This window comes from Delphinus delphis, chromosome 4 (genome assembly GCF_949987515.2).
Source record: "Delphinus delphis chromosome 4, mDelDel1.2, whole genome shotgun sequence".
In the NCBI taxonomy this organism is placed as follows: domain Eukaryota; kingdom Metazoa; phylum Chordata; class Mammalia; order Artiodactyla; family Delphinidae; genus Delphinus; species Delphinus delphis.
In genome coordinates, this window is record NC_082686.1 from 54,006,481 (window position 1) to 54,030,968 (window position 24,488).

General features: G+C 42.3%; 1 long non-coding RNA gene across 1 annotated transcript in view; it reads right to left on the minus strand.

The window, feature by feature from the left end:
• LOC132424055 (uncharacterized) overlaps positions 1–24,488 on the minus strand; it is a 169,715-nt gene that overhangs the window by 74,209 nt on the left and 71,018 nt on the right. Inside the window, exon 2 of the long non-coding RNA XR_009519159.1 lies at positions 21,390–21,468. This is a non-coding gene — a long non-coding RNA (uncharacterized lncRNA). The remainder of the gene's footprint in view (positions 1–21,389; positions 21,469–24,488) is intronic.

The following is a 24,488-nucleotide window of genomic DNA, read 5'->3' on the forward strand; positions in this document are numbered from 1 at the left end:
TAATGATGAATATTCTCAGTTTTGGGTTGTATGGAAAATGCTTTTCCTTCACTTTCATTCATAAAGAAAATTTTCACTGGAAATAGGATTCTAGATTAGCAGTCATTTTCTTTCAGCACTTACTTCACTGTCCTCTAGCTTCCATGCTTCTATTTAACTCATTAATCTTTCTTCTTTTCTAGTATATGTATCTATAACCAAAAATTTCTCTCAACATGGCTTTAGCTACATACCGCGAGTTTAGAGAGTTAATCCTATTTTTATTCCTTTGGGGGTTACAAAAAGCTTTTTTCTGGCTGCTTTTAAGTATTTCTCTGTCTTTGTAGTCCACCAGTTTTACTATGATGTGCCTATGTGTGATTTTGCTTTTATTTACCCTACCTGGGTTTCATAAAGTACCTTGAATCTGTGGCTTGATGTATTTAATCATTTTTGAAAAATTAAAAGTCCATTATCACTTCAAACATACTTCTGCTTTATTTTCTTTCTCCTGTCCTCCAGGAACTCTAATTATCCATGTGTTAAATATTTCTCAGACTATCACCTCAGCATCCCCAAATATTTTATCTATTTCTATCTTTAAAAAAATATTTTCGGGCTTCCCTGGTGGCACAGTGGTTGAGAGTCTGCCTGCCGATGCAGGGGACACGGGTTCGTGCCCTGGTCCGGGAGGATCCCACATGCCGCAGAGCGGCTGGGCCCGTGAGCCATGGCTGCTGAGCCTGCACGTCCGGAGCCTGTGCTCCGCAATGCGAGAGGCCACAACAGTGAGAGGCCCGCGTACTGAAAAAAAATATATATATATATACATTTTCTTCAAACTATCTTCTGATTCATTAATTCTCTCTTCTGCTGGATTTAATCTGATGTCCAGAGTATGTTTAATACTCCTTATTGAATTCTTATTTTCAGGGACTTTTTAAAAATATGTTTAGTTCTACAGTTTCCATTTCATTCTCTGTTAAAATTCTCTTGAACACAGTCAGCACAGTTACTTTAAAATCTGTATCTGGTATCTCCATTTTCTGGATCCACTGTGGATCTATTCCATTATTTATTGTTTCTCTTAAATTTTGATCATATAAAAGTAGGCTCCAAGAAATTTATACTGAAATAGTTAATATCTAAAGTAACAGAAGCTTTAAGAAAGTATGCCTATAAGAAAATATACAAAGCAGCAATTCAGCTATCTAGCCAGCTAACATATCTTGTCATACTTAAAAGAACCAGTTACCTCTTAATTCACAATCATATTTGGAAGTTATTTATTTTTAATGTTGGATATATTTTTGAAACATTTCAATGTAATGTTTAATAATCATTTATTGAGCGTATAACTAGTAGGAAGTACTGTGCTGGCTCAGCAAGTGATACAAAAAAGTGTAGGATATGGTTTTTGCCCTGAAGTAAAATCATACATTACAATCTGACTTTAATTTATTGTAGAAATTTGACTGATCATACTACTATACAAGACATAGCATGTAAGAAGAGTGTAAAAATTGAGAAAAAAGAGACATCTGAAAACATCAAGGAAAAAAGACTTATACTATATTGCTATTCAAAAGTTCAAAGAGCTTTCTGTGGTTTTTTTAAATCTACCCTAGCAAGATAGATTACTTGTATTTATTTCTGCCCACTACATGCAACAGACACTGTGAAAATTCTTTAAATATCTTATTTAATGTTCACAATAACCCTACAAGGTAGGCATTCTTTTTATTCCATTTTCTAGATAGGCACTGGAGATTAACTTGAGGTTAAACTAGCAAGCTAGCAAGTAGCAGAGCTAGGTCTTAAGCTTAGGCAGTCTAACCAGGAAAACGCACTTCACCACTTGCTATACTGCTTCACAAGCATCCAAGCAAACTGCTAGTTCGGTCCGGATGGGATGCCCCTCTCAGATACCCAGTTCCAGGGGAGCCAAACTCACTGTCAGGTTCTTCTCTGTATTCTTACTTCATTCTCTTCTGCTGCAACATGAGCCCACTACCTTTATTTAAAAGTTGGCTCAACATTATGCTGAGTGAAATAAGTCAGACAGAAGAAGACAAATACCATATGATCTTACTTACATATGGAATCTAAACACACCAACCACACAGAAATAGAGAGTAGAATGGTAGTTGCCAAGGGCAGAAAAGTGGGGAAAACGGGGAGATGCTGGACAATGGGTACAAACTTTCAGTTTTAAGATAAGTAAGTTTCAGGGATCTAAGGTACTGCATGGTGACCACAGTTAACAACACTGGATCGTATACCTGAAAGTTGACACGAGAGTACAGCTTTAACGCTCTCACCACAACTACAGCAGCAACAACAAAATGGAAATTAAGTGAGGTGAAGGATGTTTTAATTAACCTTATTATGATAAATATTTCACAATATATGTGTATCAAATCACATTTTACACCTTAAACTTACACAGTGTTATATGTCAATTATATCTCAATAAGATTGGAAAAAAATTAAAATAAATAAAAATTTTTAATTGCCTCAAAAACTTCAAGGCTCCTTTATTTCAAGAACTGATTTATCTTAGCATCTTCACCTGCCTTAGCACACAATTCTAACCTGCAATACATTTTAATTCAGTTCTAATAACATGCTAAGCACTGGAAATACACCAGTGAATTGGTGAAGTATCTATAACCATCATTATTACCATGGTGAACTTATTTAAGACATCAAAAAGATACATGTTGAACTCTAACTATGTACATGGCATTGATTTAAAGTCTGTGACGCATTCAAGAATTTTAGGACATAATCTCTGTTCTCAACAGGTTTATAGTTCAGCCGCAGCGAGAAACAAACACACAAAAAAGTAAAGAATTCAAGAATTATATTGCTACACAAGAGAATTAAAAAAACTTATCACAGAGTGTTATATAATGACTAGTTTGTTAGGATATTATGGAGTAAAAATTTTTTTTGAAGATTCTAGATTACATATATTCAAGCAGCTTTCTTTAATGCTCAATTTCTTTTACTCTTTGTTATGGCAATGGTCATTGTGAATTCTCAAGAGTTTCATACTTTGCAACATTTTCAAAACTTGTTTGGAAAAAGAAAACTTGTTTCATGACATTTTATTGCTCTGTGTAAAAAAATAACCAAAACCAAACTGTCTTCTGTGGAAAAGCTTTGAAAAAACTAGTTGGCGAGTGTCATTAAATATATACCATGCATCTGCAACCCCTCTGTGCCAAAGTCATGAACCACGTTGCTCGCGGCTGCCTTTCCCAGGAGTTGGGACATGATCTCACAGTTCTCAACAAAGTACTCCTGCTACTCACTCCCAGTTGAGTGATTAAGTATATGTGATGAAACAGTTTTGCCATTCCTACAATTAGTTATATGAGTTGAAGGAGGAAGAGACCACAGTGATCTGGAATAAACCAGCTTCAAGGAAGAGATAAATATCAAAAATATTTCAATATTGAAATACTGATATTGAAATTGAGCTTTGAAAATGAATGAGAACTTCCTTCATTAATTCTAAATCTTTATTTTTTTTTAATCCAGATGAAATTATTTGCTTATTCAGTCTTTCCTTAGGCATTCTGGAGAAAGGAGGGTTAAGGACCAAAAATGGAAACAGACACACTGCCAACTATAATTAGGCTGAAAAGAGTTACTAAATATAGTCATTCATATATCAAAGAGCTCATGAGAACTACTGAATAAGCATGACTGGTATGACCTGACTTTCTTTAAGCAAGTCTCCCCAGCATTTGGGTACTAGCAGGATAATAGTAATGATCACATCTCAGATTTCTGTCTCTTATTCTCATCTGCAGAGGCAACAGAAATCAGTCTCATGAAAGTCAGCCCTTGTAACCCTGCCCAACTATCTCTAAAGGTCCTGAAAGAGTATCTCCACAATTTTCACAGTCTTATTGTTTTCAGGCTGTGGCCTGACTCACTACAGGCAAACACTGAGAGAGGAAGTCAGTGAGAGAGCTGATATTCATGTCGATAATGCTGCTTCTCAGTGCTCCTCTAACTGCAAACCCTCCAGGTGCCTACATGGCATGGCCTCCCCTATAATTCTCTTTGAGCTGAAGTTGCTTTTGTTGCAAGAAGTAGGAAGAATGTCCTTCTCCCTACTATGTGCCAACACATCACTTTAGAACCAGGCAGAGTTGTCTCTACTTTGTGCCCCTTATCTTCCAGAGTCACTTATGAAAATACTCCCTTAAGCTTCTGCTTGGAGTACCTTTTTGGAGACAATTCCCCTTGGGTCTCTCACATTTCTGCACATCTTGTGAGCAGAGACAGTGGCTGCCTTTGTTCTGGATTAGCTTTTTAAGGATGTTTGCATAGCCAAAAGCTGTGGAAGATAGAGTGTCTGCCTCTGGAGCAAAGGGCAAATTTGTTTACTGTCCTCTGGGGCAAAGGCAAAAATCAGGCAGGTTCTGTGCAATTATAACAGACTCAGATTCCCTAGGCTTGAGGTCTCCCTCTGTAACACATCCCACTGCATGCACAGACATCATTTAGCCCTCTTTGCATCACCCTGTGGAAACATGCAACCATGATATCTACTGTGCCACGAGTAATAATGTCCTCTGTCTCTAACCAAGGAGTCTCATGTCTTCTGTCAGTGTCCATGACACTGTGCCAGGCTAAGTTGTTCGTTTGCAAGTAGGGTAAAATCTCAGACCCTACATAGTTGTAGACACAACTCTCACTACAGGATTCAGACATGAGTCCTTGGATCAGAACTGCTACCTAAGACAGACACTGTGCTATCCTGGGCAGTTCTCAGATTTCCCCATCAAGAAAGATCTTATATTTTACCTGCAAGGAGGGCAGCTTGCTGAGTCTCCAGCTGTAGCATGTTCAGAATCCACCTCAGCTTTCAAGCAGAGACTGTGCTCTATTTGGGCAGCCCTAACCAGGACATTCTGCTCAGTAGAGGACACAATCTAATAGATAATCTTTGCTCCAGAGCTCCCTGGTGGGTTGGCCAAGACTTTGTCAGATCTGAAGGCTTTCCCTGCTCAGTACAATTCTTCTTACTTTTATCTTTCATGGATGCTTCTCCAATAAACTGTACTTCCAACTCCTTCTCAGTGCTGCTTCCTAGAGAACCCAACTGATACACCTGTGTCCAGTTGCAGACACCAAAACAGAACTTTCTTCTTCCTCTGAGAGCACCCATACGAATCGATTCATATATGTCAACATCTCATATGCAGGCTCAGGTTCACTCAACATGCCCGGACATGTTAAATCCCAGCTTAGGTTCAAGTTGGAACTTTCACTGAATGAAAAATGCTCAATATAGCTCTGTGTATTTAAAATGATCATGTTAGGATATATTAGTTTCATGAAATTTGGATTTATGCTTAAGGATTAATATGTGTAATGCATTTATATAAGACTAGAAAGCTAGTCTTAAATTTTGGTATTGATTTATAGTAAATTAATATTTACTGTATTTCAATAAAACTAGGATGTCATTAACTGCAAGTATTATTAAGAAAAGAAAAGCATCACTAATTAATCTATGATACAATGCTAAGATGCCATCTATTGTAAGATGAATTCCAATTTCAGTGATATTAAAATATGAGGCAAAAAATTGGCATCTTTGATCCAATAAAATGCAGTTTAAATGACCTTGGAATTTTCCTGGTCTTAGAATACTTTTATGTTTCTAATACCTGAAGCAGACATTAATAAAAGAAGAGTCTTCAACTCTTAAATTTTTTGCATGACATGTGACTATTCTCAATTAAATAGGTAAATATTTAAGTTGTTAATAACCAACTATTAGATAATAATCAAGTGATTTTTTAAAAAGTTTCAACCTTAATAAGCATATAAAAGCGGGTTTACATTATGAACATGGTATATAATAGAGTATTTAACATTTAATACAACAGGGAGTATTTTTTTTAATTCAGAAATCTGAAAGTTAATTAAATCCCCCTTCTGACACATAAGGTATACTTTTTCTAACATTGAAATTGGAATGGAATTAAGATATCATTGAGTCTAGGGGGCTTCCCTGGTGGCACAGTGGTGAAGAATCCACCTGCCAATGCAGGGGACAGGGGTTCGAGCCCTGGTCCCGGAAGATCCCACATGCCACGGAGCGACTAAGCCCGTTTGCCACAACTACTGAGTCTGAGCTCTAGAGCCCTCGAGCCACAACTACCAAAGCCCGCACACCTAGAGCCCGTGCTCCGCAACAAGAGAAGCCACCACGACGAAAAGCTTGCGCATGGCAACGGAAGAGTAGCCCCGCTCGTGGCAACTAGAGAAAGCCTGCACACAGCAACGAAGACCCAACACAGACAAAAATAAAATAAAAATAAATAAAAAATAAATAAGTTTATTATATAAAAAAAAAGATATCATTGAGTTTAGTCCCTTCAGTTAAGCCCAGGGGCTCTCTTACAGATGGTTAACGACAGAGCAAAACCAGAGCCTTCTGCCCAGGGCTCCCTCCATCACCTCACCAAGCCAAACCCCAGACTGTCATACTTGTGTTGGACAAGCCTTCCTAAGGCCACAGAGAGAGAGAGAAAATTTTCTTGTTTTTTAGAATCGTCCTCCTTTTGCACAGAGAAGAGAGGTCTCTTAACCAATGTAAAAGCAAACAAATCCAGTAGGCCCAGATCTTTAAAAATGAGAAAGAATTCCTTCTCCTTTTTTCTTTTTCTTCTTAAACCATGACCCTTGTAGGAGATTACTGGGATCTACCAGTTCTGGGAGGGAGACAGGCCTGTGAGAGATGGTAAGTTTGTGGATTGACTTTATGTGGTAGCCTTCCCTCTTCTTCAGCACATTCCCGGGAAGAACCAACTTGACAGAGCCATTGTGAAGCAGGAAGGATGATAAAGAGTCAGGGAACCAACTCCAACTCCCACCTTCTACCCCCAAAGCCTACGGTTCATGAGCACTTACAAACAGAAATTCTGGTTGCTCCACAGGAATATCAAAAAACTAAACAAGTTTGGTGAAACTTGTTTTATCTTCCAGACAGATAGGAAAGAAAATTTTGAGGTTGTCTTGAAACATTGCTACCTCTCATTTTGTGCCTCAAACTCAGTTTAGACTAGTCTGGCAACATGAGGCAAGCCAACCTCCAGCCTTCCCACCCTGTTCCCCCTGCCCTGGGGTCAGTCTGGATGCCACCAAGAGACCTACTTGGCAGCAGACTTCTGGATTTCTCTCTTTCTTAAGGCAATATGAACAATTTTTAAAGGAAAGTCCATTGATTAGAAACATCGAGAACTAGATTTTACAGGATCAAAATGGCATTGGTTGAATTAAAAATAAAAAGATACATTTAGGGAACAGACAGAAGGGAAAAATATGAGGTCGCCAGTAACAGACTGATTTCTCATTCCCTCTTTGTAAATGGTTCTACCTTGGACAGCAAAATGGGGGGTCATTGAGTTCACTGATTCATAAAGAACAGTTTTTTATGACACAGCACCTACCACATCATAGGTGTTTATTAAATATTTATCGAATGCCTATGATGGACCAGGTACTGCCTATGATGGGCCAGGTTTCTCATATACATTTTTTTCATTTAATTTAATCCTCTCTACAATTTTGTGAATTACTATTATTCCTATATCACAGATAAGGAAACAGGGGCAGAGAAAATTTTAAGAAACGGATTGAAGTACCTATACCTGGTAATTTCAGGTTACTACTCACAATGCTCTCTTAAAAAATCAGGTCAGTATGGTTTTTCTCATATTTGTGGTAGCAAGAAAAAACAAAGAGGTTCAGTCATATCTAAATTATAAACCTTGCACCTAAAATCAGAATTTCAAATTCACAGGCTTCTCACCAAATACAGTCCACTTTCAACAGGTTTTACTCTGAGCTTCTCCAAAACAAGCAGCTGAGTAATGTCATCCAAATCTCTAATGACTAAAAATGAGCCTATTTTGTTGGGTGTATGAGAAGGTGAGCAAATTATGCTGTTTTTCCTCTCCCAGCTTCTATAGCTGAAATAGGCAGAAGAGTACAGCTATTCAGAGAAAAAAAAAAATCACCCTTATGATGGATGTGGCATGGACGTATGGCGACCATAGTCTTCCTAATACTCAACCTCAGAATTGGACTGTCTCTCAGAGCTGGGCAGGGCGAGGGGAGGGGAGCAGAGTCAGCCCCTGTCCAGCTGGTGACATGGAGGGCAGAATGAAGAGTTCTCAGCTGGCAAGCAAATCCCAAGGCAAAGGAAAGGAGGAAAGAGATGAGGTATGCATTCCCAGCTCCTTATCCCAAACTCAGCATTAAGCAAAGGCAATCCTCCTCTGAGGAGGTGGAGGCAGGGCAGGAGCAACATGCTGATTCTTGTCCCTCTTTGTGGAACCACGAAGTCTGAGAAAGGAGGTATCACCATCACCACACTCACATGTTCGGGCATGCACGCATGTGCACATACACGTGCACGCACACACAGATACATGCCATGTGGCTGGACCGTGATACAGTCCACTCTCTTCATTATGGACATGTTGGACCTCAAGCACTTCAGTTCATGATCATTTTCTTCATAACAGTCAGGAAGGAAGAAGAAGTGAAAAGACAGTGCTGTTGTGGGTAAAGTCAAGGATTTAAAACGGAGAAATTTCACTGGCACTTGTGTTGTATGTGTAAGACAGACTAATGTGAAATAAAATTCATAGTTCACGGCAAGACAAGAAAAATTTAAACATAACAAACTTTTTCTTCCCTTTGGCCTCCTCTCTTCCTCCTACTGTGCATTGTGTGCCTGCATTCTGCATCAGCCGAACCTCCGCCATGGGCAGAAATGCCTGCCAAACCATAAGGAGCGACATTCTCCAAGCATCAACAAGACAACTCCTTAAAAGATAACATCCCTTCCTGATCTGGTAAGGGGCCACAATGACACTTAGATCTGGATTGTGTGAACTGTCAATGTCATTTATTGTACAGCCCTCTGTCTCAAAAAACTTACATAACTCTGCCTTGACTTCTAATGGGCGGAACAGTTCTGGGAGCATTCTGAGATGCTGTTTCCAGGTTATAGTCCTCAATTTGACTCAAAGAACGTTTTCCATTTCTTTCTTAGATATACTGATTAATTTTTTCGACGTTAATATATGTATAGATATGGAAATTATACAGAAAGGAAAACAAAAATGTCCACTGGTGACTCAGGATTCAATTAAATAATAGCTAGTGCTTAATTTACATTTTGGAATAAAGGAAAGCCACAAACGGACTCAACGCCATGCCGCGATGACTCAGCAGGTAGAGAGCCCACATGAGTACAGGTGGGAAGAGGAGGCCAGAAAAGGGGTGCGGTTGTGAACGAAGCAGGTTCTGTGTTTGATGATAACACCTCCTTTTAAAACGGTACTGAAAGAAGAGGGAAAGTCAAAATGAAAAACGACTCAGTTGTCCCACAAAGCCTTTCCTTCTTTCCTCCTCACTCTGGGAAATTAGGTGCAGTGCTCAGGTGAAAACTGTACACTAGAGACGCCACGATACATACAGAAGCTCCTCCACTGCTATGCGGGATTTAGGTCTAGGAGTTAGTTTTCAGATTTGGAATCACCACTACAAGTTCTAGTCCTAAGGACTATCAGAATTTATTTATCATAAAATACTGGATACGTCACATGTGCTGATTCTTGGTTCCTTAGCAATAAAATTAAGACATTTAATTTTGCAGCTTTGACCTCCCACGAACTGTTATAAAACACTTCCATACTTCCAACTCATCACCAGAGATGTCTAGACCAGCCACCAACATTTATCTCAGTCACTTTGTATCACAGGCACAGGCAGAACTTTCCCAGGGAATAAAAATGGAATCTGGGTAATAAACTCTAACCATTCTTTTTCCTTTGTGCTTAGTCTAGTTTCACCTGTTCATAGGGTGCCACATTCAGAGGCCTTGCACCCAGCACTTCAGACCAGAATTCCTAGCGCGAAATGGCTGCACCCAACACTCCAGCTTAGTGGGCCATGTGCAGAGATGCTGCATGCACCCAGCGCTGCTATGTGGAGAGCAGGGAGCGGCACAGCTGCAACTGACCTGCAAGAACTCCACCTCCCCTCCCCACTGACAAGAATCCTATAAAGCAGCCCCACCTACGGCCTTTCAGGGAAAGGGTAGGCTCCAGAACATAAGCTCACACCTCTCCATCTTTTGTGTGTGTGTGTGTGTGTGTGTGTGTGTGTTACGTGGGCCTCGCACTGTTGTGGCCTCTCCCGTTGCGGAGCACAGGCTCCGGACGCGCAGGCTCAGCGGCCATGGCTCACGGGGCCAGCCGCTCCGCGGCATGTGGGATCTTCCCGGACCGGGGCACGAACCCGTGTCCCCTGCATCGGCAGGCGGACTCTCAACCACTGCGCCACCAGGGAAGCCCCTCCATCTTTTGATCGAAGAATAAAGCTTTCCTTTGCTTCTGAACCAAAGTCGGTCTTGTTCTATTGGCTCAAATGACACTGGGCAGGAGGACCTTTGTTGGCATCCAACCCGAAAGGATGGTAACAAAATTTTGTCTGCCACAAAGAGACAGACGGTGGCCTTTTTGCTTGTACCTATTCACTAGGCTCTGGGCTCATCCTGGCTTCAGTGGGAGGACAGCGGGGGCTTTGGGAGTTTTGTGTGAGAATGATTGACTCTGATTTTTGAGTAACTCTGACAGGGCAGAAAGGCAGCAGCCTTCAGCCAAATTCAGAGCAACTCTGCCCAGCAACCCAATACCCAGGTATGGTGTCCACATAGCCTGGCCCCCAGAGATATCTGGACTGTGCCCCCTTGAGTGAATCCTACTGTGGCACTGTTGGGGATCAAAGACTGAAACTCACTGTCCATTGCCGCTGGATGGCCTTCCTGCGGTACCGGATGCCTGGGAACAGTGGGGACCTGTGGACAAGAGGGAGGGACGGCAGACTTGCCCTCTGGCTCACCAGTAGTGCTATCCTCTTGACCCCTCTACAAGGCAGTAGTAGCAGCTGCACCAGGGCTTTATGCTCTCCTCGCCAACCTCCAGGGGTCAACAGTAGCATTCTTGATAGTCACTTTAGGTTTGGTAAAAGAAAGTGGCCAGCCCCAAGGGCCTATAGGCAAGATTGGGTAAAGGGCCAGGTAATAAGGACTACATGACAAAACGGAAGAAGGACACTTGATCCAAGTTCAGGGGAAAGCACCAGGAACGCCTGAGTGTGAAAGGGTCCAAAGGTAGGTATGCAGCTGGTTGACCTCTTCCAGTCAGCTCTAGCTTCTCTGAAGTGCAGGGGAGCTCTGTGAGCTGCTCACAAGACCAGGAACCCCATTATCAGGAAGCCCTATGAGCTGCTGGCAAGTACAGGAAACACCCACTGCCAGACCTCTCCTCCCCCACTGCTTGTGAGATGAACCTTGGGTGATTCTTTATCAACTGGGGTTCCACAGGCTCTCCTCCCCAGCAATCTGGGGAGTATCCCATGGAAATCCCTCATCTTTTAACTCTCACCTGGCGAGAAGTTTGAAAACTCCTCCTCTTCGGCCGAAAGGAGGAAAGAGAAGACCCCCTCCTCAGACAGCTGTGCCACTCCCTAATGGACCAAGCTGGTCAGGAACTAATGTGGCTAAGTTGCTCCGGCCCAGAGGCAGTCCCATCTAACCTGCCGTGGGATATTCCGACTGAGGAGGGACTCACTATCCCAAGCACAGGCCCTTACAAGTTCAAGGGAGACCCCCAGTTACAGCAGAGTCCATGCTATTTGGATGCCTCCTATTCTGGTCTTTTATGAAATCCATTAACATTTTGGTGCTGGTTCCAAATTTCCTGAACCAAAAATCTTATTAGGGTCAAATCTTGTGGCATTTGCATGCCAACAAATCACTCCAACCACCCTCTTCGGTAGTTGGACAGCCTGGCCCCAATCTGGCTGAGAGATGGGGGAAGTTGGCCCATTGATGGGTCTCTAAATTACAACACCATTTTAAAATTGGACCTGCTATGCCAGAGACAAAATAAATTGGATAAAATTCCCTAAGTCCAGTTTTTTATAGCTTTCTATCAGAACAAAGGCCTTCAAAAGGGATGTGGCTCGGGCTTCCCTGGTGGCGCAGTGGTTGAGAGTCCGCCTGCCGATGCAGGGGACGCGGGTTTGTGCCCCGGTCCGGGAAGATCCCACATGCCGCGGAGCGGCTGGGCCCGTGAGCCATGGCCGCTGAGTCTGCGCATCCAGAGCCTGTGCTCCGCAATGGGAGAGGCCACAGCAGTGAGAGGCCCGCCTACCGCAAAAAAAAAAAAAAAAAAAGGGATGTAGCTCTCCTCCACTGAGATAATATACCCTGCTTTGGGCCACAGGCCCGAAGAGCCGTCTACACTAAGCAGGACTAATTATCAGCCACAGTCCAACAGCCCATCAGGGAAAGTACTCCCTTTGAGGCAGGAGAAGGAGAAGGAGTGTTCAGCCAGGTATACAACAATTTACCACTTCTGACCTGTATAACTGGAAGAATCATAGTAAGGGGTTGAGGGAAGATCCAGAGGAGTTCTTGAATCTGATTAGGAGAATCTTTCAGACCCATGAACCTACCTGGGCTAATGCCCAGGGCCTCCTCAATGTACTCCTAACAGGGGAAGAAAAGACTAGACAAAGAGAACAGAAACAATGCAGGTCATGCTATTTTCAGACCAGGGAAAGTGATCCCAGATAACAAACCCAACTGGGACCACCCAGACAATGGAGAAGGAGGTGAAGACAGAGGCTGACCCATTATAAAAATAAAATCCTAAAGGGAATCCAGGCAGCAGGAAAGAAACCTGTCAGTTGGAATAAGATAAAGGAAATCAATCAGGAGCCAGCGGAAGACCCTCCAGGATTCCTAGAGCACCTCAGGGAATGCCTCTAAATCTACTACCACTGGCCCTGAGTCATTGGAAGGGAATGCAATCCTGAGGGTGCACCTCATTTGCCAAAGTGCCCCCGACATTAGGCGTAAACTTCAGAAAATGGAAACACACCAGATGCCCCTACCTATCGCCTGGTCAAGGTTGCCTACTGGGTGTTTAATAACCAAGATACAGAGGAGGAAAAGTCAGAGAATAAATAAGCCCAGAGGCAAGCCCACCTACTGGCTGTTGCCCTCCAGTGTCAACCAGTCAGCATGGGACTCTGAACTAACCACTCTAATAATGAGTGAGCCCCAGCCCCCTCAGGAAGGCTGAGGAAGCCAAGGAAACTGGGACCCAATCATTGCACCATATGTAAACCAGAGGGACGCTGAAAAGGAAAATGCCCTCGCCGCCCCCAAAGGGGGATGGAAATGGAAGATGCTGGCCACTACCCTCAAAGGCAGATGGTCCAAATAAATGAAGAATGATGGGGCCACAGGGTTCTAAGCTGGCGCTTCAAATGACCCCCAAGGGCCCCGGCTGACATTGGACATGGGGGAAAGCCTGTCGAATTCTCAGTTGACACCAGTGCCACTTATTTGGTTCTGAACACCAGATCCAGGCAAACTCTGTCACAAGGGTTGTAAAATTATGGGGGTATCAGGGAAGGTTCAAGAACAGGCATTCATAGAGCCATTAGAATGCAAGTTGGATGAACATACTTTTACCTATTCCTTCCTGTATGTTCCCGAATGCCCTACACCCCTGCGAGGAAGAGATACTTACATAAATTGGGGGTCACCTAATGGGAGACACACTGGAGACTGGCATCCCCTTAGACAAGGGCACAAGATGATAATGTTAATGGCTGAGGACAAACCTCCTGGGACAGAGCAAGTCCACCTCCTGGGAGTAAATCCTGAAGTCTGGGCCCAGGGATGGGTGGGAATAGCTGCAGGAGCCAGTCCCATGGTAGTACAAATATGGACCAATAGAAAATAGTGTCCTCTCTATCAGGAGGCCTTATTGGGCACTGCCCCCGTTATACAGGGCCTAATCGACCCAGGCCTTATTAGACCATGCCAATAAACCTGTAATACCCCTTTCTCCCTGTAAAGAAACCCAGTGGGGAATGCCAGATGGTACAGGACCTCAGGGCAGTCAGTGAAGCCACCTGGGATATACAACTAGTCGTCCCTAATCTTACACTCTGCTGGCTACTCTACTATCCACTAGGACCTGGTATTCTGTATTAGATTTAAAACATGTTTTCTCCTGTATTCCATTAGCCCCAGAGTCACAAGAAATGTTTGCTTTTGAGTGGCAGGACCCAAACACACAACGAAAACAATTCTGCTGGACAGGCCTGCCCCAAGTGTTTAAAAATTTCGCCGTCCTCCCTGGGGAAAATTTAGCTAAAGACCTAAAAGATCTACACCTGGAGAACGAAACCCTCCTCCAGTGTGTAGATGCCATTCATCTTTCTCTGACCTGAAGCTTTCTCTTCTGAAAAACAACGAAAGTGTGACCAGGGATATATTTGAGCCACGGCAGTGAGCCTCAAAATCAGGGTACACTTTTGCCTACAGGCGAAACACGTAGACACTTGCATTTTTTTTTTTTTTCGTTTGCTGTACGCGGGCCTCTCACTGTTGTGGCCTCTCCCGTTGCGGAGCACAGGCTCCGGACGCGCAGGCTCAGCGGCCATGGCTCACGGGCCCAGCCGCTCCGCGGCACGTGGGATCTTCCCGGACCGGGGCACGAACCCACGTCCCCTGCATCGGCAGGTGGACTCTCAACCACTGCGCCACCAGGGAAGCCCGACACTTGCATTTTTATGACAAATTTGATATATGACCATTATTCTCTTGCTAATATTTGGGCCATGTATCTTAAATTGTCTGCTGTCCTTTGTCTCCAAAAGGTTAGACAAATGGTGGTGCTCGGGGATATGAACAGTTGGGCTAAAGCCTGGAGACAGCCAAACATATCTAAAGGCAGCTGGGAGAAAGAAGTTCTATTCCTCTACCCAGGGTTATGACGACCGACAACCAAAATCAAATGGACCTTCACCCCTCAGCTCCCCTCAAGAATAAGGAGCAGGACAAAAGACGGAGGAGAGATTTGTCACCTGCAAAGCTCATTAACAATTCCTGGGGAATAAAAATACAATCTGCGTAGTAAAATAAAGTCTAACCTTTTTCTTTTCCTTTGTGCTTTGTCTAGTTTCACTTGCTCACAGGGCGCTGCACGCAGAGGCCCTGCACCCTGAGCTTCCGGATCAAAGTTCCTCAGGCAAAATGGCTGCGCCAGACGCCTCAGCTCAGCGGACCGTGTGCAGAAGCGCTGCACAGGACACTGCGATTCAAGATGGCGGCGGTGGGCCGTGCGCAGAGATACTGCGCGGGCCCTGCGTGAGATCTGCAGCGGGAGCGTCACAGCCCGAGAGAGAATTCGGTTCCCTCCCCCGCTCCCGCTGACATGATCCCTAGAAAGCAGCCCCGCCCCCGGCCTTTCTGTGGTTGGGGGGAGAGGGGGCGTGTACTCTAGAGCACTAGCTCACACTTCCCCATTCTTTTTTTTTTTTTGCCGGTACGCGGGCCTCTCACCGTTGTGGCCTCTCCCATTGCGGAGCAGCACAGGCTCCGGACGCGCAGGCTCAGTGGCCATGGCTTACGGGCCCAGCCGCTCCGCGGCATGTGGGATCTTCTCGGACTGGGGCATGAACCCGTGTCCCCTGCATCGGCAGGTGGACTCTCAACCACTGCGCCACCAGGGAAGCCCTCCATTCTTTGATGAAAGAATAAAGCTTTCTTTTGCTTCTTTTGCTTTTGAACCAAACTTGGTCTCATTCTATTGGCTCAAATGATAGCTGCCAGGAGGATCCTTTTTTGGGACTGTCTCAGGAGGGTCGGTTACAGAACTCCACCCCTCAGTTAATGCCATTTCTCTTGACTCACGCTCTTCAGTAGAAGTGAGTCACAAAGCACTATGTAAATATTTATTGAAAGCCTAGGGGCATATAGGAGGCACCATGCTAGGCATAGTGAAGAACGAACCAGACAGAGACCCTAATTTCATGGTTCATACAACCTGGAAGATCCTTCTAACTTTCATCTACCCAGATCTCGCTCATTCTTAAAGGTTCATCCTGAAACCTCCCATGTCACTGCATTCCACTGGCCTCTCCCTCCTTTGATCCCTAATAATTAATGGCCTTCACTCTCAGCACTTCACATAGTCAGTCTAAGGTCTGGAACCAAACTACCTCGAAGCTCCCAGACCCCTTAGAAGCAAAACACCCACAAACAGGTATTGGAGCCAGAATAATCCTTCTCTTACAGTCAGGAATTTTAACCTGAGGTATATTTATGGTACTATTTATGTCCATAAATGCCTGAGGGGGCAGGAGAGAGGACAGAGGTCTGTGAATCACCTAAAATTGTATGCAAAATTGTATGTATATGCTGTTTCCTAAGGAAGCATGCAAAGCTTTCATAGGATTATTAAAGGAATACAAAAAAAAGTTAAGATCTTTTGTTTTACTAGGTTTTAAGCAGTTATATCACTTTCTCAATCATAACAGTGAGCCTGGGCATCCATTTGATTCCAGCTCTACTTTCTAACAACAAAGCATGTGATTTCCAGAAACATCTCTTTTCTTTTGAAGTGCCATTGAAAAACTTAAATGTGAAGCCCAGTGGAGGTTATGATAAAGATTTTTTACCTATTCTAATATGTAAATTGCCCAGGAGCTTCAACCAGCTTGCTATCATTTTATACTACATCCTGGAGGAGAAACTTGGGGACATAAATAGAATGAATGGTAATTAATTCTTACAAGTTACAGTGAGAATCATAGCCATTAGTGCCAAAGACTGAAGCTGAAAATTATTGAAATATGTGTCTAATAGAACTGCTTTATCACTCTCAGCTTCTGTCATTTGATACTTACATTACATTCAGACCACCAGAAAGAGACCTCAAATTTCCTGAAAGAAATGGCCCAGAAAAACAAATTTTCAATCTTATAGTTAAGCATTCCTATATACCTTTTATACTCTAGTTGGCTTTTGTCATACAGAAGCAGTTGCAGCAGCAATACACATTTCTTGGTGGGGAGGGGTGGCAGGTGGAGGGAACCTTCAATAAATATTTAAAACAATGACTAAATACTTTTTCCCTTAGACCATAGTTGTCAAAGCCTAGGTAAAGAAGGAGGAGAAAAAACCTTCAGTTCTATGACTGGCTTCCAGCATTTTCCATTTTGTGTGTAATTAGAGTATGTAAGGAGAAATAATACATTTGGAAAGTTAAATAAGATCTTTGTAATCCAAACCCATACAGGAGGAAGAAGGAAGGTATCTTTAAACAGAGAGAGGAAATGATTCTAAAAATCAAACTCCTGAAGGAAAAACACTGCAGAAATAGTGCATAATAATAATAGTTACAGTTCTTAAATAAGAGATATTATATAAAGTTAAAAATTAGATGTAATAAAATTTTTCATGTTAACCCTTTTGACACTCCTTTAGTAACAGCACGTGGCATTATGCTGTTCTTATTGTTTCATTCTTATGAAACAGAATAGGAAGTAATAGGCCCAAGATAGGCAGAGAACAGACTAATAACAGAAGGAAAACTAAAGCCAAGGGATAAATACACATTTACTTCACAGAGACATTGTCGCAAATTCCCTCAGAAACATAAAATGCCATAAAAACAGATGTCTTTCAAGGTGAGTACTATGAAGGAAAGCCAGTGCAATCTTTCACATTATAATCTTTAAAACTTTAAAGAAGATAGCTCCTTGGATATTGTGATCCAAAGTACTATAAAGCATCATGACAAGTGAAAAGCCAAACACTAGAACAGAAGTTTTCTTAAATAAGGCTCTACTAATATATTAACAGACCCAAATAAGACAAGACTACAAACTGTACAGACAAACTACAAACTGTACTACAAACTGTACAAACTGTAATTAGAAGTGAGAAAATTAACATTCTCCAGGTTTTACACTTTATGATTTCTGTATTTGTTTACATTTTAAATCCCTGTTTCCTATGTGATCACTACGTATTCCATAGCTTTTAATTTTCAGGGTTCCCTAAATGAAGTACAAAGCAATTCAGGAACAAGACAGAAAGTTAACACTGGGCAGCACTCATCATATAATGATTTTCAGAAAGTTCTGCTAAATGATATAAATTCAGTAAAACAGAGGTGCTTAAAAACTAACTCACTGGATTTATTCACTGGTTCCATTAAAGGAAGGTGAATGGTTAAGCAAAAACACTTTCGCTTTCTCTTCCTTTTTCGAGCCATTTATTTTAATGGCTACATCAATTGTGCACATCAGGGCTTATAAAGCACTGTAAAAAGAGTGTCAATCATCAGCTAAAGGGAGCAGAAGTTTAAAGGTAATATCTGAGAAGGGAAACCAAGAAGTGAACTTAAGAATTACAGAAACCGAGCAACCTAATATGATACATTACCAGGGAGAGCCAAGCATAACAGAAAGAACTGGAGGAAGATGACGGGGTGGAGACATTACATAAAATACTAATGTGTCCCCAGGGTTCTGGAACTAAATGGTGAAGAGTACGTCTAGATAAGCTGGAGAGAGTTCATTGTAAATCTGGAGTTCAGAATATAAGATGACATGAATAAAGAGATAAGTGCCTGTGTACCCAAGTTCATGACAAATGCATTCGCAGGCATTTCCACAGAGACCTGGAGAATATGCTGATTACCTGCAGTTCCCTGGAGGCCTAAAAAACTTCATATGTTGCAGAGGGGCAGTATGCTGGGTACCTTAGTCACCTGTAGGATCAGTGCCATTAACACCACTGCTGTTACCACCATTTACCAGGCTCTCTCTTATCCACCACTTAGCTGTTTCCAGGTTCATAATTACCTCCATCTGCCTGATCTCAGTTTACCTCTCATGCTACTTAACTGTTTCAGGTCTTCAGGGAAGAAATTATTAAATCCCTATCCCAAAATGCTAAATGATCCCTCAGGAACTAAAAAAAGTTATCATAGATTACCTTTATGAAGCAAGCAATATGTTCCCTAGACACCCATTGAAATAGGCGCAGGAGGGACCCATTGGATACCTTGACAATCATTCACAAGTGCATGAATGCATGCATTCATTCATTCATTGAATAAAGATATACTGAGCACCAACTATATGTTAGGCTTTGTGACACTGGAGACACAGAGTTGAAAAGCAAGTGTCTCCCCTCAAGGAGCTCCCAATCTAGAGAGGACATAGGCACACCAACAATAATGATACACTATGCTGAGTGCTACTGGGTAGGGACACAGAACAGGTCGGTAGCACTGGTAAGATCACAGGGAGAATCAGAACAGGACAGGACAAGGAAAGTATTATCAGGATGTCTCCTAAAAGATGGGTAGAAGTTTGACTGCAGAATAAATATATGGAGGGTCCCATGAGCCACAACTACTGAAGCCCAAGCACCTAGAGCCCGTGCTCTGCAACAAGAGAAGCCACCGCAATGAGAAGCCTGCACACCACAACGAAGACTAGCCCCCGCTCGCCGCAACTAGAGAAAGCCGCACAGCAACGATGACCCAATGCAGCCAAAAGTAAATTAATTAATTAAAAAAAACAAAGGGGGCTTCCCTGGTGGCGCAGTGGTTAAGAGTCCGCCTGCCAATGCATGGGACACGGGTTTGAGCCCTGGTCCGGGAAGATACCACATGCCACAGAGCAACTAAGCCCATGTGCCACAACTACTGAGCCCGCGTGCCATAACTACCGAAGCCCGCACGCCTAGAGCCTGCGCTCCGCAACAAGATGAGCCACCACAATGAGAAGCCCACGCACCACAACAAAGAGTAGCCCCTGCTCGCCGCAACTAGAGAAAGCCGTGCAGCAACGAAGACCCAATGCAGCCAAAATTAAATAAATAAAATACTATATATATATATATATATATATATATATATATATATGGAGGGCATTCCAGAAACAGACCACACAATTTTAGTTACAGTGAAACGTTAAATTATCATTACCAATTATCAAAATTATCATTCCATCATTTCCTTAGAGGTGTTCATCATATTCTCTTTTGTTGTTGTTATTCATTTTTCAGTGAGTTTTTATTTTTTTTAACATCTTTATTGGAGTATGATTGCTTTACAATGGTGTGTTAGTTTCTGCTTTATAACAAAGTGAATCAGCTATACATATACATATATCCCCATATCTCCTCCCTCTTGGGTCTCCCTCCCACCCTCCCTATCCCACCCCTCTAGGTGGTCACAAAGCACCGAGCTGATCTCCCTGTGCTGTGCGGCTGCTTCCCACTAGCTATCTATTTTACATTTGGTAGTATATATAAGTCCATGCCACTCTCTCACTTCCTCCCAGCTTACCCTTCCCCTTCCCCATGTCCTCAAGTCCATTCTCTACATCTGCATCTTTATTCCTGTCCTGTCCCTAGGTTCTTCAGAGCCATTTTATTTTTTTTTAGATTCCATATATATGTGTTAGCATACGGTATTTGTTTTTCTCTTTCTGACTTACTTCACTCTGTATGACAGACTCTAGGTCCAACCACCTCACTACAAATAACTCAATTTCATTTCTTTTTATGGCTGAGTAATATTCCATTGTATATATGTGCCACATCTTCTTTATCCATTCATCTGTCTATGGACATTTAGGTTGCTTCCATGTCCTGGCTATTGTAAATAGAGCTACAGTGAACATTGTGGTATACGACTCTTTTTGAATTGTGGTTTTCTCAGGGTATATGCCCATAGTGGGATTGTTGGGTTGTATGGTAGTTCTAATTTTAGTTTTTTGAGGAACCTCCATACTGTTTTCCATAGTGGCTGTATCAATTTACATTCCCACCAATAGTGCAAGAGGGTTCCCTTTTCTCCACCTTATCCAGCATTTATTGTTTATAGATTTTTTTGATGATGGCCATTCTGACTGGTGTGAGGTGATACCTCATTGTAGTTTTGATTTGCATTTCTCTAATGACATCATATTCTTTTGGCATTGGTTTCATATGACTTTTTAAAAATAAATTTATTTATTTATTTATTTTTGGCTGCGTTGGGTCTTCGTCGCTGTGCGTGGACTTTCTCTAGGTGCAGTGAGCGTGGGTTACTGTTCATTGTGGTGCATGGGCTTCTCATTGCAGTGGCTTCTCTTGTTGCAGACCACAGGCTCTAGAGCGCAGGCTCAGTAGTTGTGGCACATGGGCTTAGTTGCTCCGCGGCATGTGGGATCTTCCCGGACCAGGGCTCAAACCCATGTCCCCTGCATTGGCAGGCAGATTCTTAACCACTGTGCCACCAGGGAAGTCCTCATATGATTTTAAAGTGTTATCATAAACATTTATTGACACCACAGAATGGAAGTGGCCCCGTCACCTCATGTGTTACTCTAACCAGTTTGCTTTATCAATGTCACTCAGTTTTACCCTTCATGAAGTTGACAGTGTTGCATCACTGCGTCAGGCTCTGCCTATCTCATAAACATCATACCTTTGCTTTCTGCTCCATCCCTGTCGTGATCTAGCACAACAGCTCTGATTTCACTCTCATTCTCTTCTACTCCTCATGGCTAGAAGGAAAGAAAAGAAGAAGAAAACAGCTTTGTTACTTTGTGTAACATTGGGTTAGAGCTCTGTCATTAATACATTCTTATCCCCATGGGTCAGACACCCTGGTCAAATCAGAAAGACCTTCATGGTTCCTGTTTTCTCAGTCTTTTATCTCACTCTGCATGTAACAAGTGATATTCAGGTGGGGGGGCCCAAGTTCTGGTAAACCTGGTCCTCAAATTTTGTGGGGGAAGAAAAAGACTTGCAATAATTTTTCATGGTCACAAGCACTAAGGGTACACGAGTAATAGTAGATGACTGTAGGTGTAACATAAAGGGTACAAATAATGCCCAAATGCTAGCAGGATAACTATAATTCTACTCCATTCTCTTCCAACTTGAAAAAGCATATTAAAAAAGATGTAGTGCTTCCCTGGTGGCGCAGTGGTTGAGAGTCCGCCTGCCGATGCAGGGGACGCGGGTTCGTGCCCTGGTCCAGGAAGATCCCACATGCCGCGGAGCGGCTGGGCCCGTGAGCCATGTTCGCTGAGCCTGCGCGTCCGGAGCCTGTGCTCTGCAACGGGAGAGGCCACAGCAGTGAGAGGCCCGCGTACCGCAAAAAAAAAAAAAAAAAAGATGTAAATTGGGGTGATTTTATATAGATAATCAAGACTCTACCAGAGAGACTTCCCTGGTGGCACAGTGGTTAAAGTCTGCCTATCAATGCAGAGGACACGGGTTTGAGCCCTGGTCTGGGAAGATAGCACATGCTACGGAGCAACTAAGCCCGTGTGTCACAACTACTGAGCCTGCACTCTAGAACCCACGAGCCACAACTACTGAGCCCACGTACCATAACTACTGAAGCCAGTGTGCCTAGAGCCCGTGCTCCACAACAAGAGAAGCCACCACAATGAGAAGCTCACGCACTGCAATGAAGAGTAGCGTCCTCTCGCCGCAACTAGAGAAAGCCTGCACACAGCAACGAAGACCCAACGCAGCCAAAAGTTAATTAATTAATTAATTTAATTTAATAAAGACTCTACCATAGGGCCTTCCCTCGTGGTCCAGAGGTAAAGAATCCACCTTCCAATGCAGGGGATGTGGATTCGATCCCTGGTCAGGGAACTAAGATCCCACGTGTCACGGGGCAACTAAGCTCGTGTGCCACAACTACTGAGCTCACGTGCCTCACCTAGAGAGCCTGCGTGCCACAACTAGAGAAGAGAAAACTCGCACACCACAACTAGAGAGAAGTCTGCACATCACAACAAAAGATCCCACATGCCTCAACTAAGATCCCGCGCGCTGCGACTAAGACCCGATGCAGCCAATAAATAAATAATAAATCTTAAAAAAAAAGACTCTACCGTAATTAATTTATAGTTAACTTACTCAAACACCAGCATTTTAAACATTAATAAGATTATCTATTATTAGAGCCATCTCTCCATTGGTTATTACATGCCAGGCTGTCTGACACCATAGCTGGTTTTGCTAGCTATAATAGCTGTACTAGGAGACAGAATGCCAGTTTGTTTGGCCTTGTTTGCTGCATTCTGGTGTCCTAATCCAAATGCTTTATCTGCATTTGTAGATTTTGAACAGTGAGCAGCACATGCTTTATGTCTTGGTCATATGATGGTACAGTGGCCTCTTTATTGAAGGAGAGGAATAAAAGGCAGACTGAGAGACGGGGAGAGCAGAGCTAAAGTTTAAAACTCTTCACCATTTCCTCTTTCATTTGAAAGGAGAGTAAGAAGAAGATGGTCAGAGAGGAGCAGGAAAAGAGTTTACAAAGATTGAGCACTGTTAATCCTCAAAACTACTCTATGGAATAGGTATTGTCATTATCCCATTGTACAGTCTTGTGAGAAGTTAGTAACTTGACTAAGAGCACAGAGTTAATAAATGAGAGGGCCTTGAACTCTAAGTTTTCTGGCTCCAAATACCATGCCTTTAAAAGCCTGCCTCCTGAAGGAATTTTTCCTTGGTAAGAGTCAGTAACTAGGCTCCAGTCTGCCATGTTATTTTACTCCTAAATGGCTCCACATCTCTGGCAGGAACATGAAGAGAGGGGTCAGCTCATTTCCCGTTATTCATTCACGTGTTGACTACTCTCACGACTTGACCCTGATCAACAGGCTTGTATTTTCCCACTACAGCTTTTCACTGCCCAACAAGCCCCAAACAGGCTGAGGCTCCTTTCGTTAACATTAATAGGTAAGTAATTAGAAACCAGACAGGTTTATGTTTGCATCAAATCTACTAGATTAAGTTTTGTTTTATAAAAATAATCAGTATACATAAATATTTTTAGTTGAAAATTTTTAAGTCTTTTTTTTTATTACAGTTGTTATACTTTTACTATAATTAGGCAAGAATAGCCTCTAAATGTTCATGTTTACTTACTCGAATTAGAGATAGTTTAACTTCTAAAGTCTTTACAAAGTTCTGCTTCAAATAGCTTTGATAAATAAGCAAAAAATTAGTCTTTTCATATTTCTAAAAATTTAATCAAAATGAGTTTTTTTAAATAAATATATAGTGTATTTTTTCTAAAAAGTGAAATGTCTATCTTTCTCTTGAGTTGACAAATATATATTTTTATCGTATTTGTTTGTGTGGCAGTAGGAGGAAAAACACACGGACCCTAGAGCTAGAATGTAAGGATTTGAAATTTGACTCTGCCCGTTTTTTAGCAGAAAGGAAAATTATTTGACTTCTATGAATTACAGTTAAATAAGCTAATATTTAGAACAATGTCTGGTATGCAGCCAATAAGACTTAGCTGTTAGTAACCCGAAGGGAGTATTTGCTACAAGCAATCCCTCTAATTTATCTGGGAATTCCTGTAAAGCAAGAATACCTAATCTACAAATTGCCTCCAAATGTAATGAAATTTTAATACTAATTTAACAATTAATGAAGATGATATAACTGTACACTTTGGAGATATTTAATTAAACATTTATTGTTTCAATCTTGCAGATTTTAGTATTCTGAGCCCAATTTTTTTTTTTCCCTTTCTGGCTCTAAA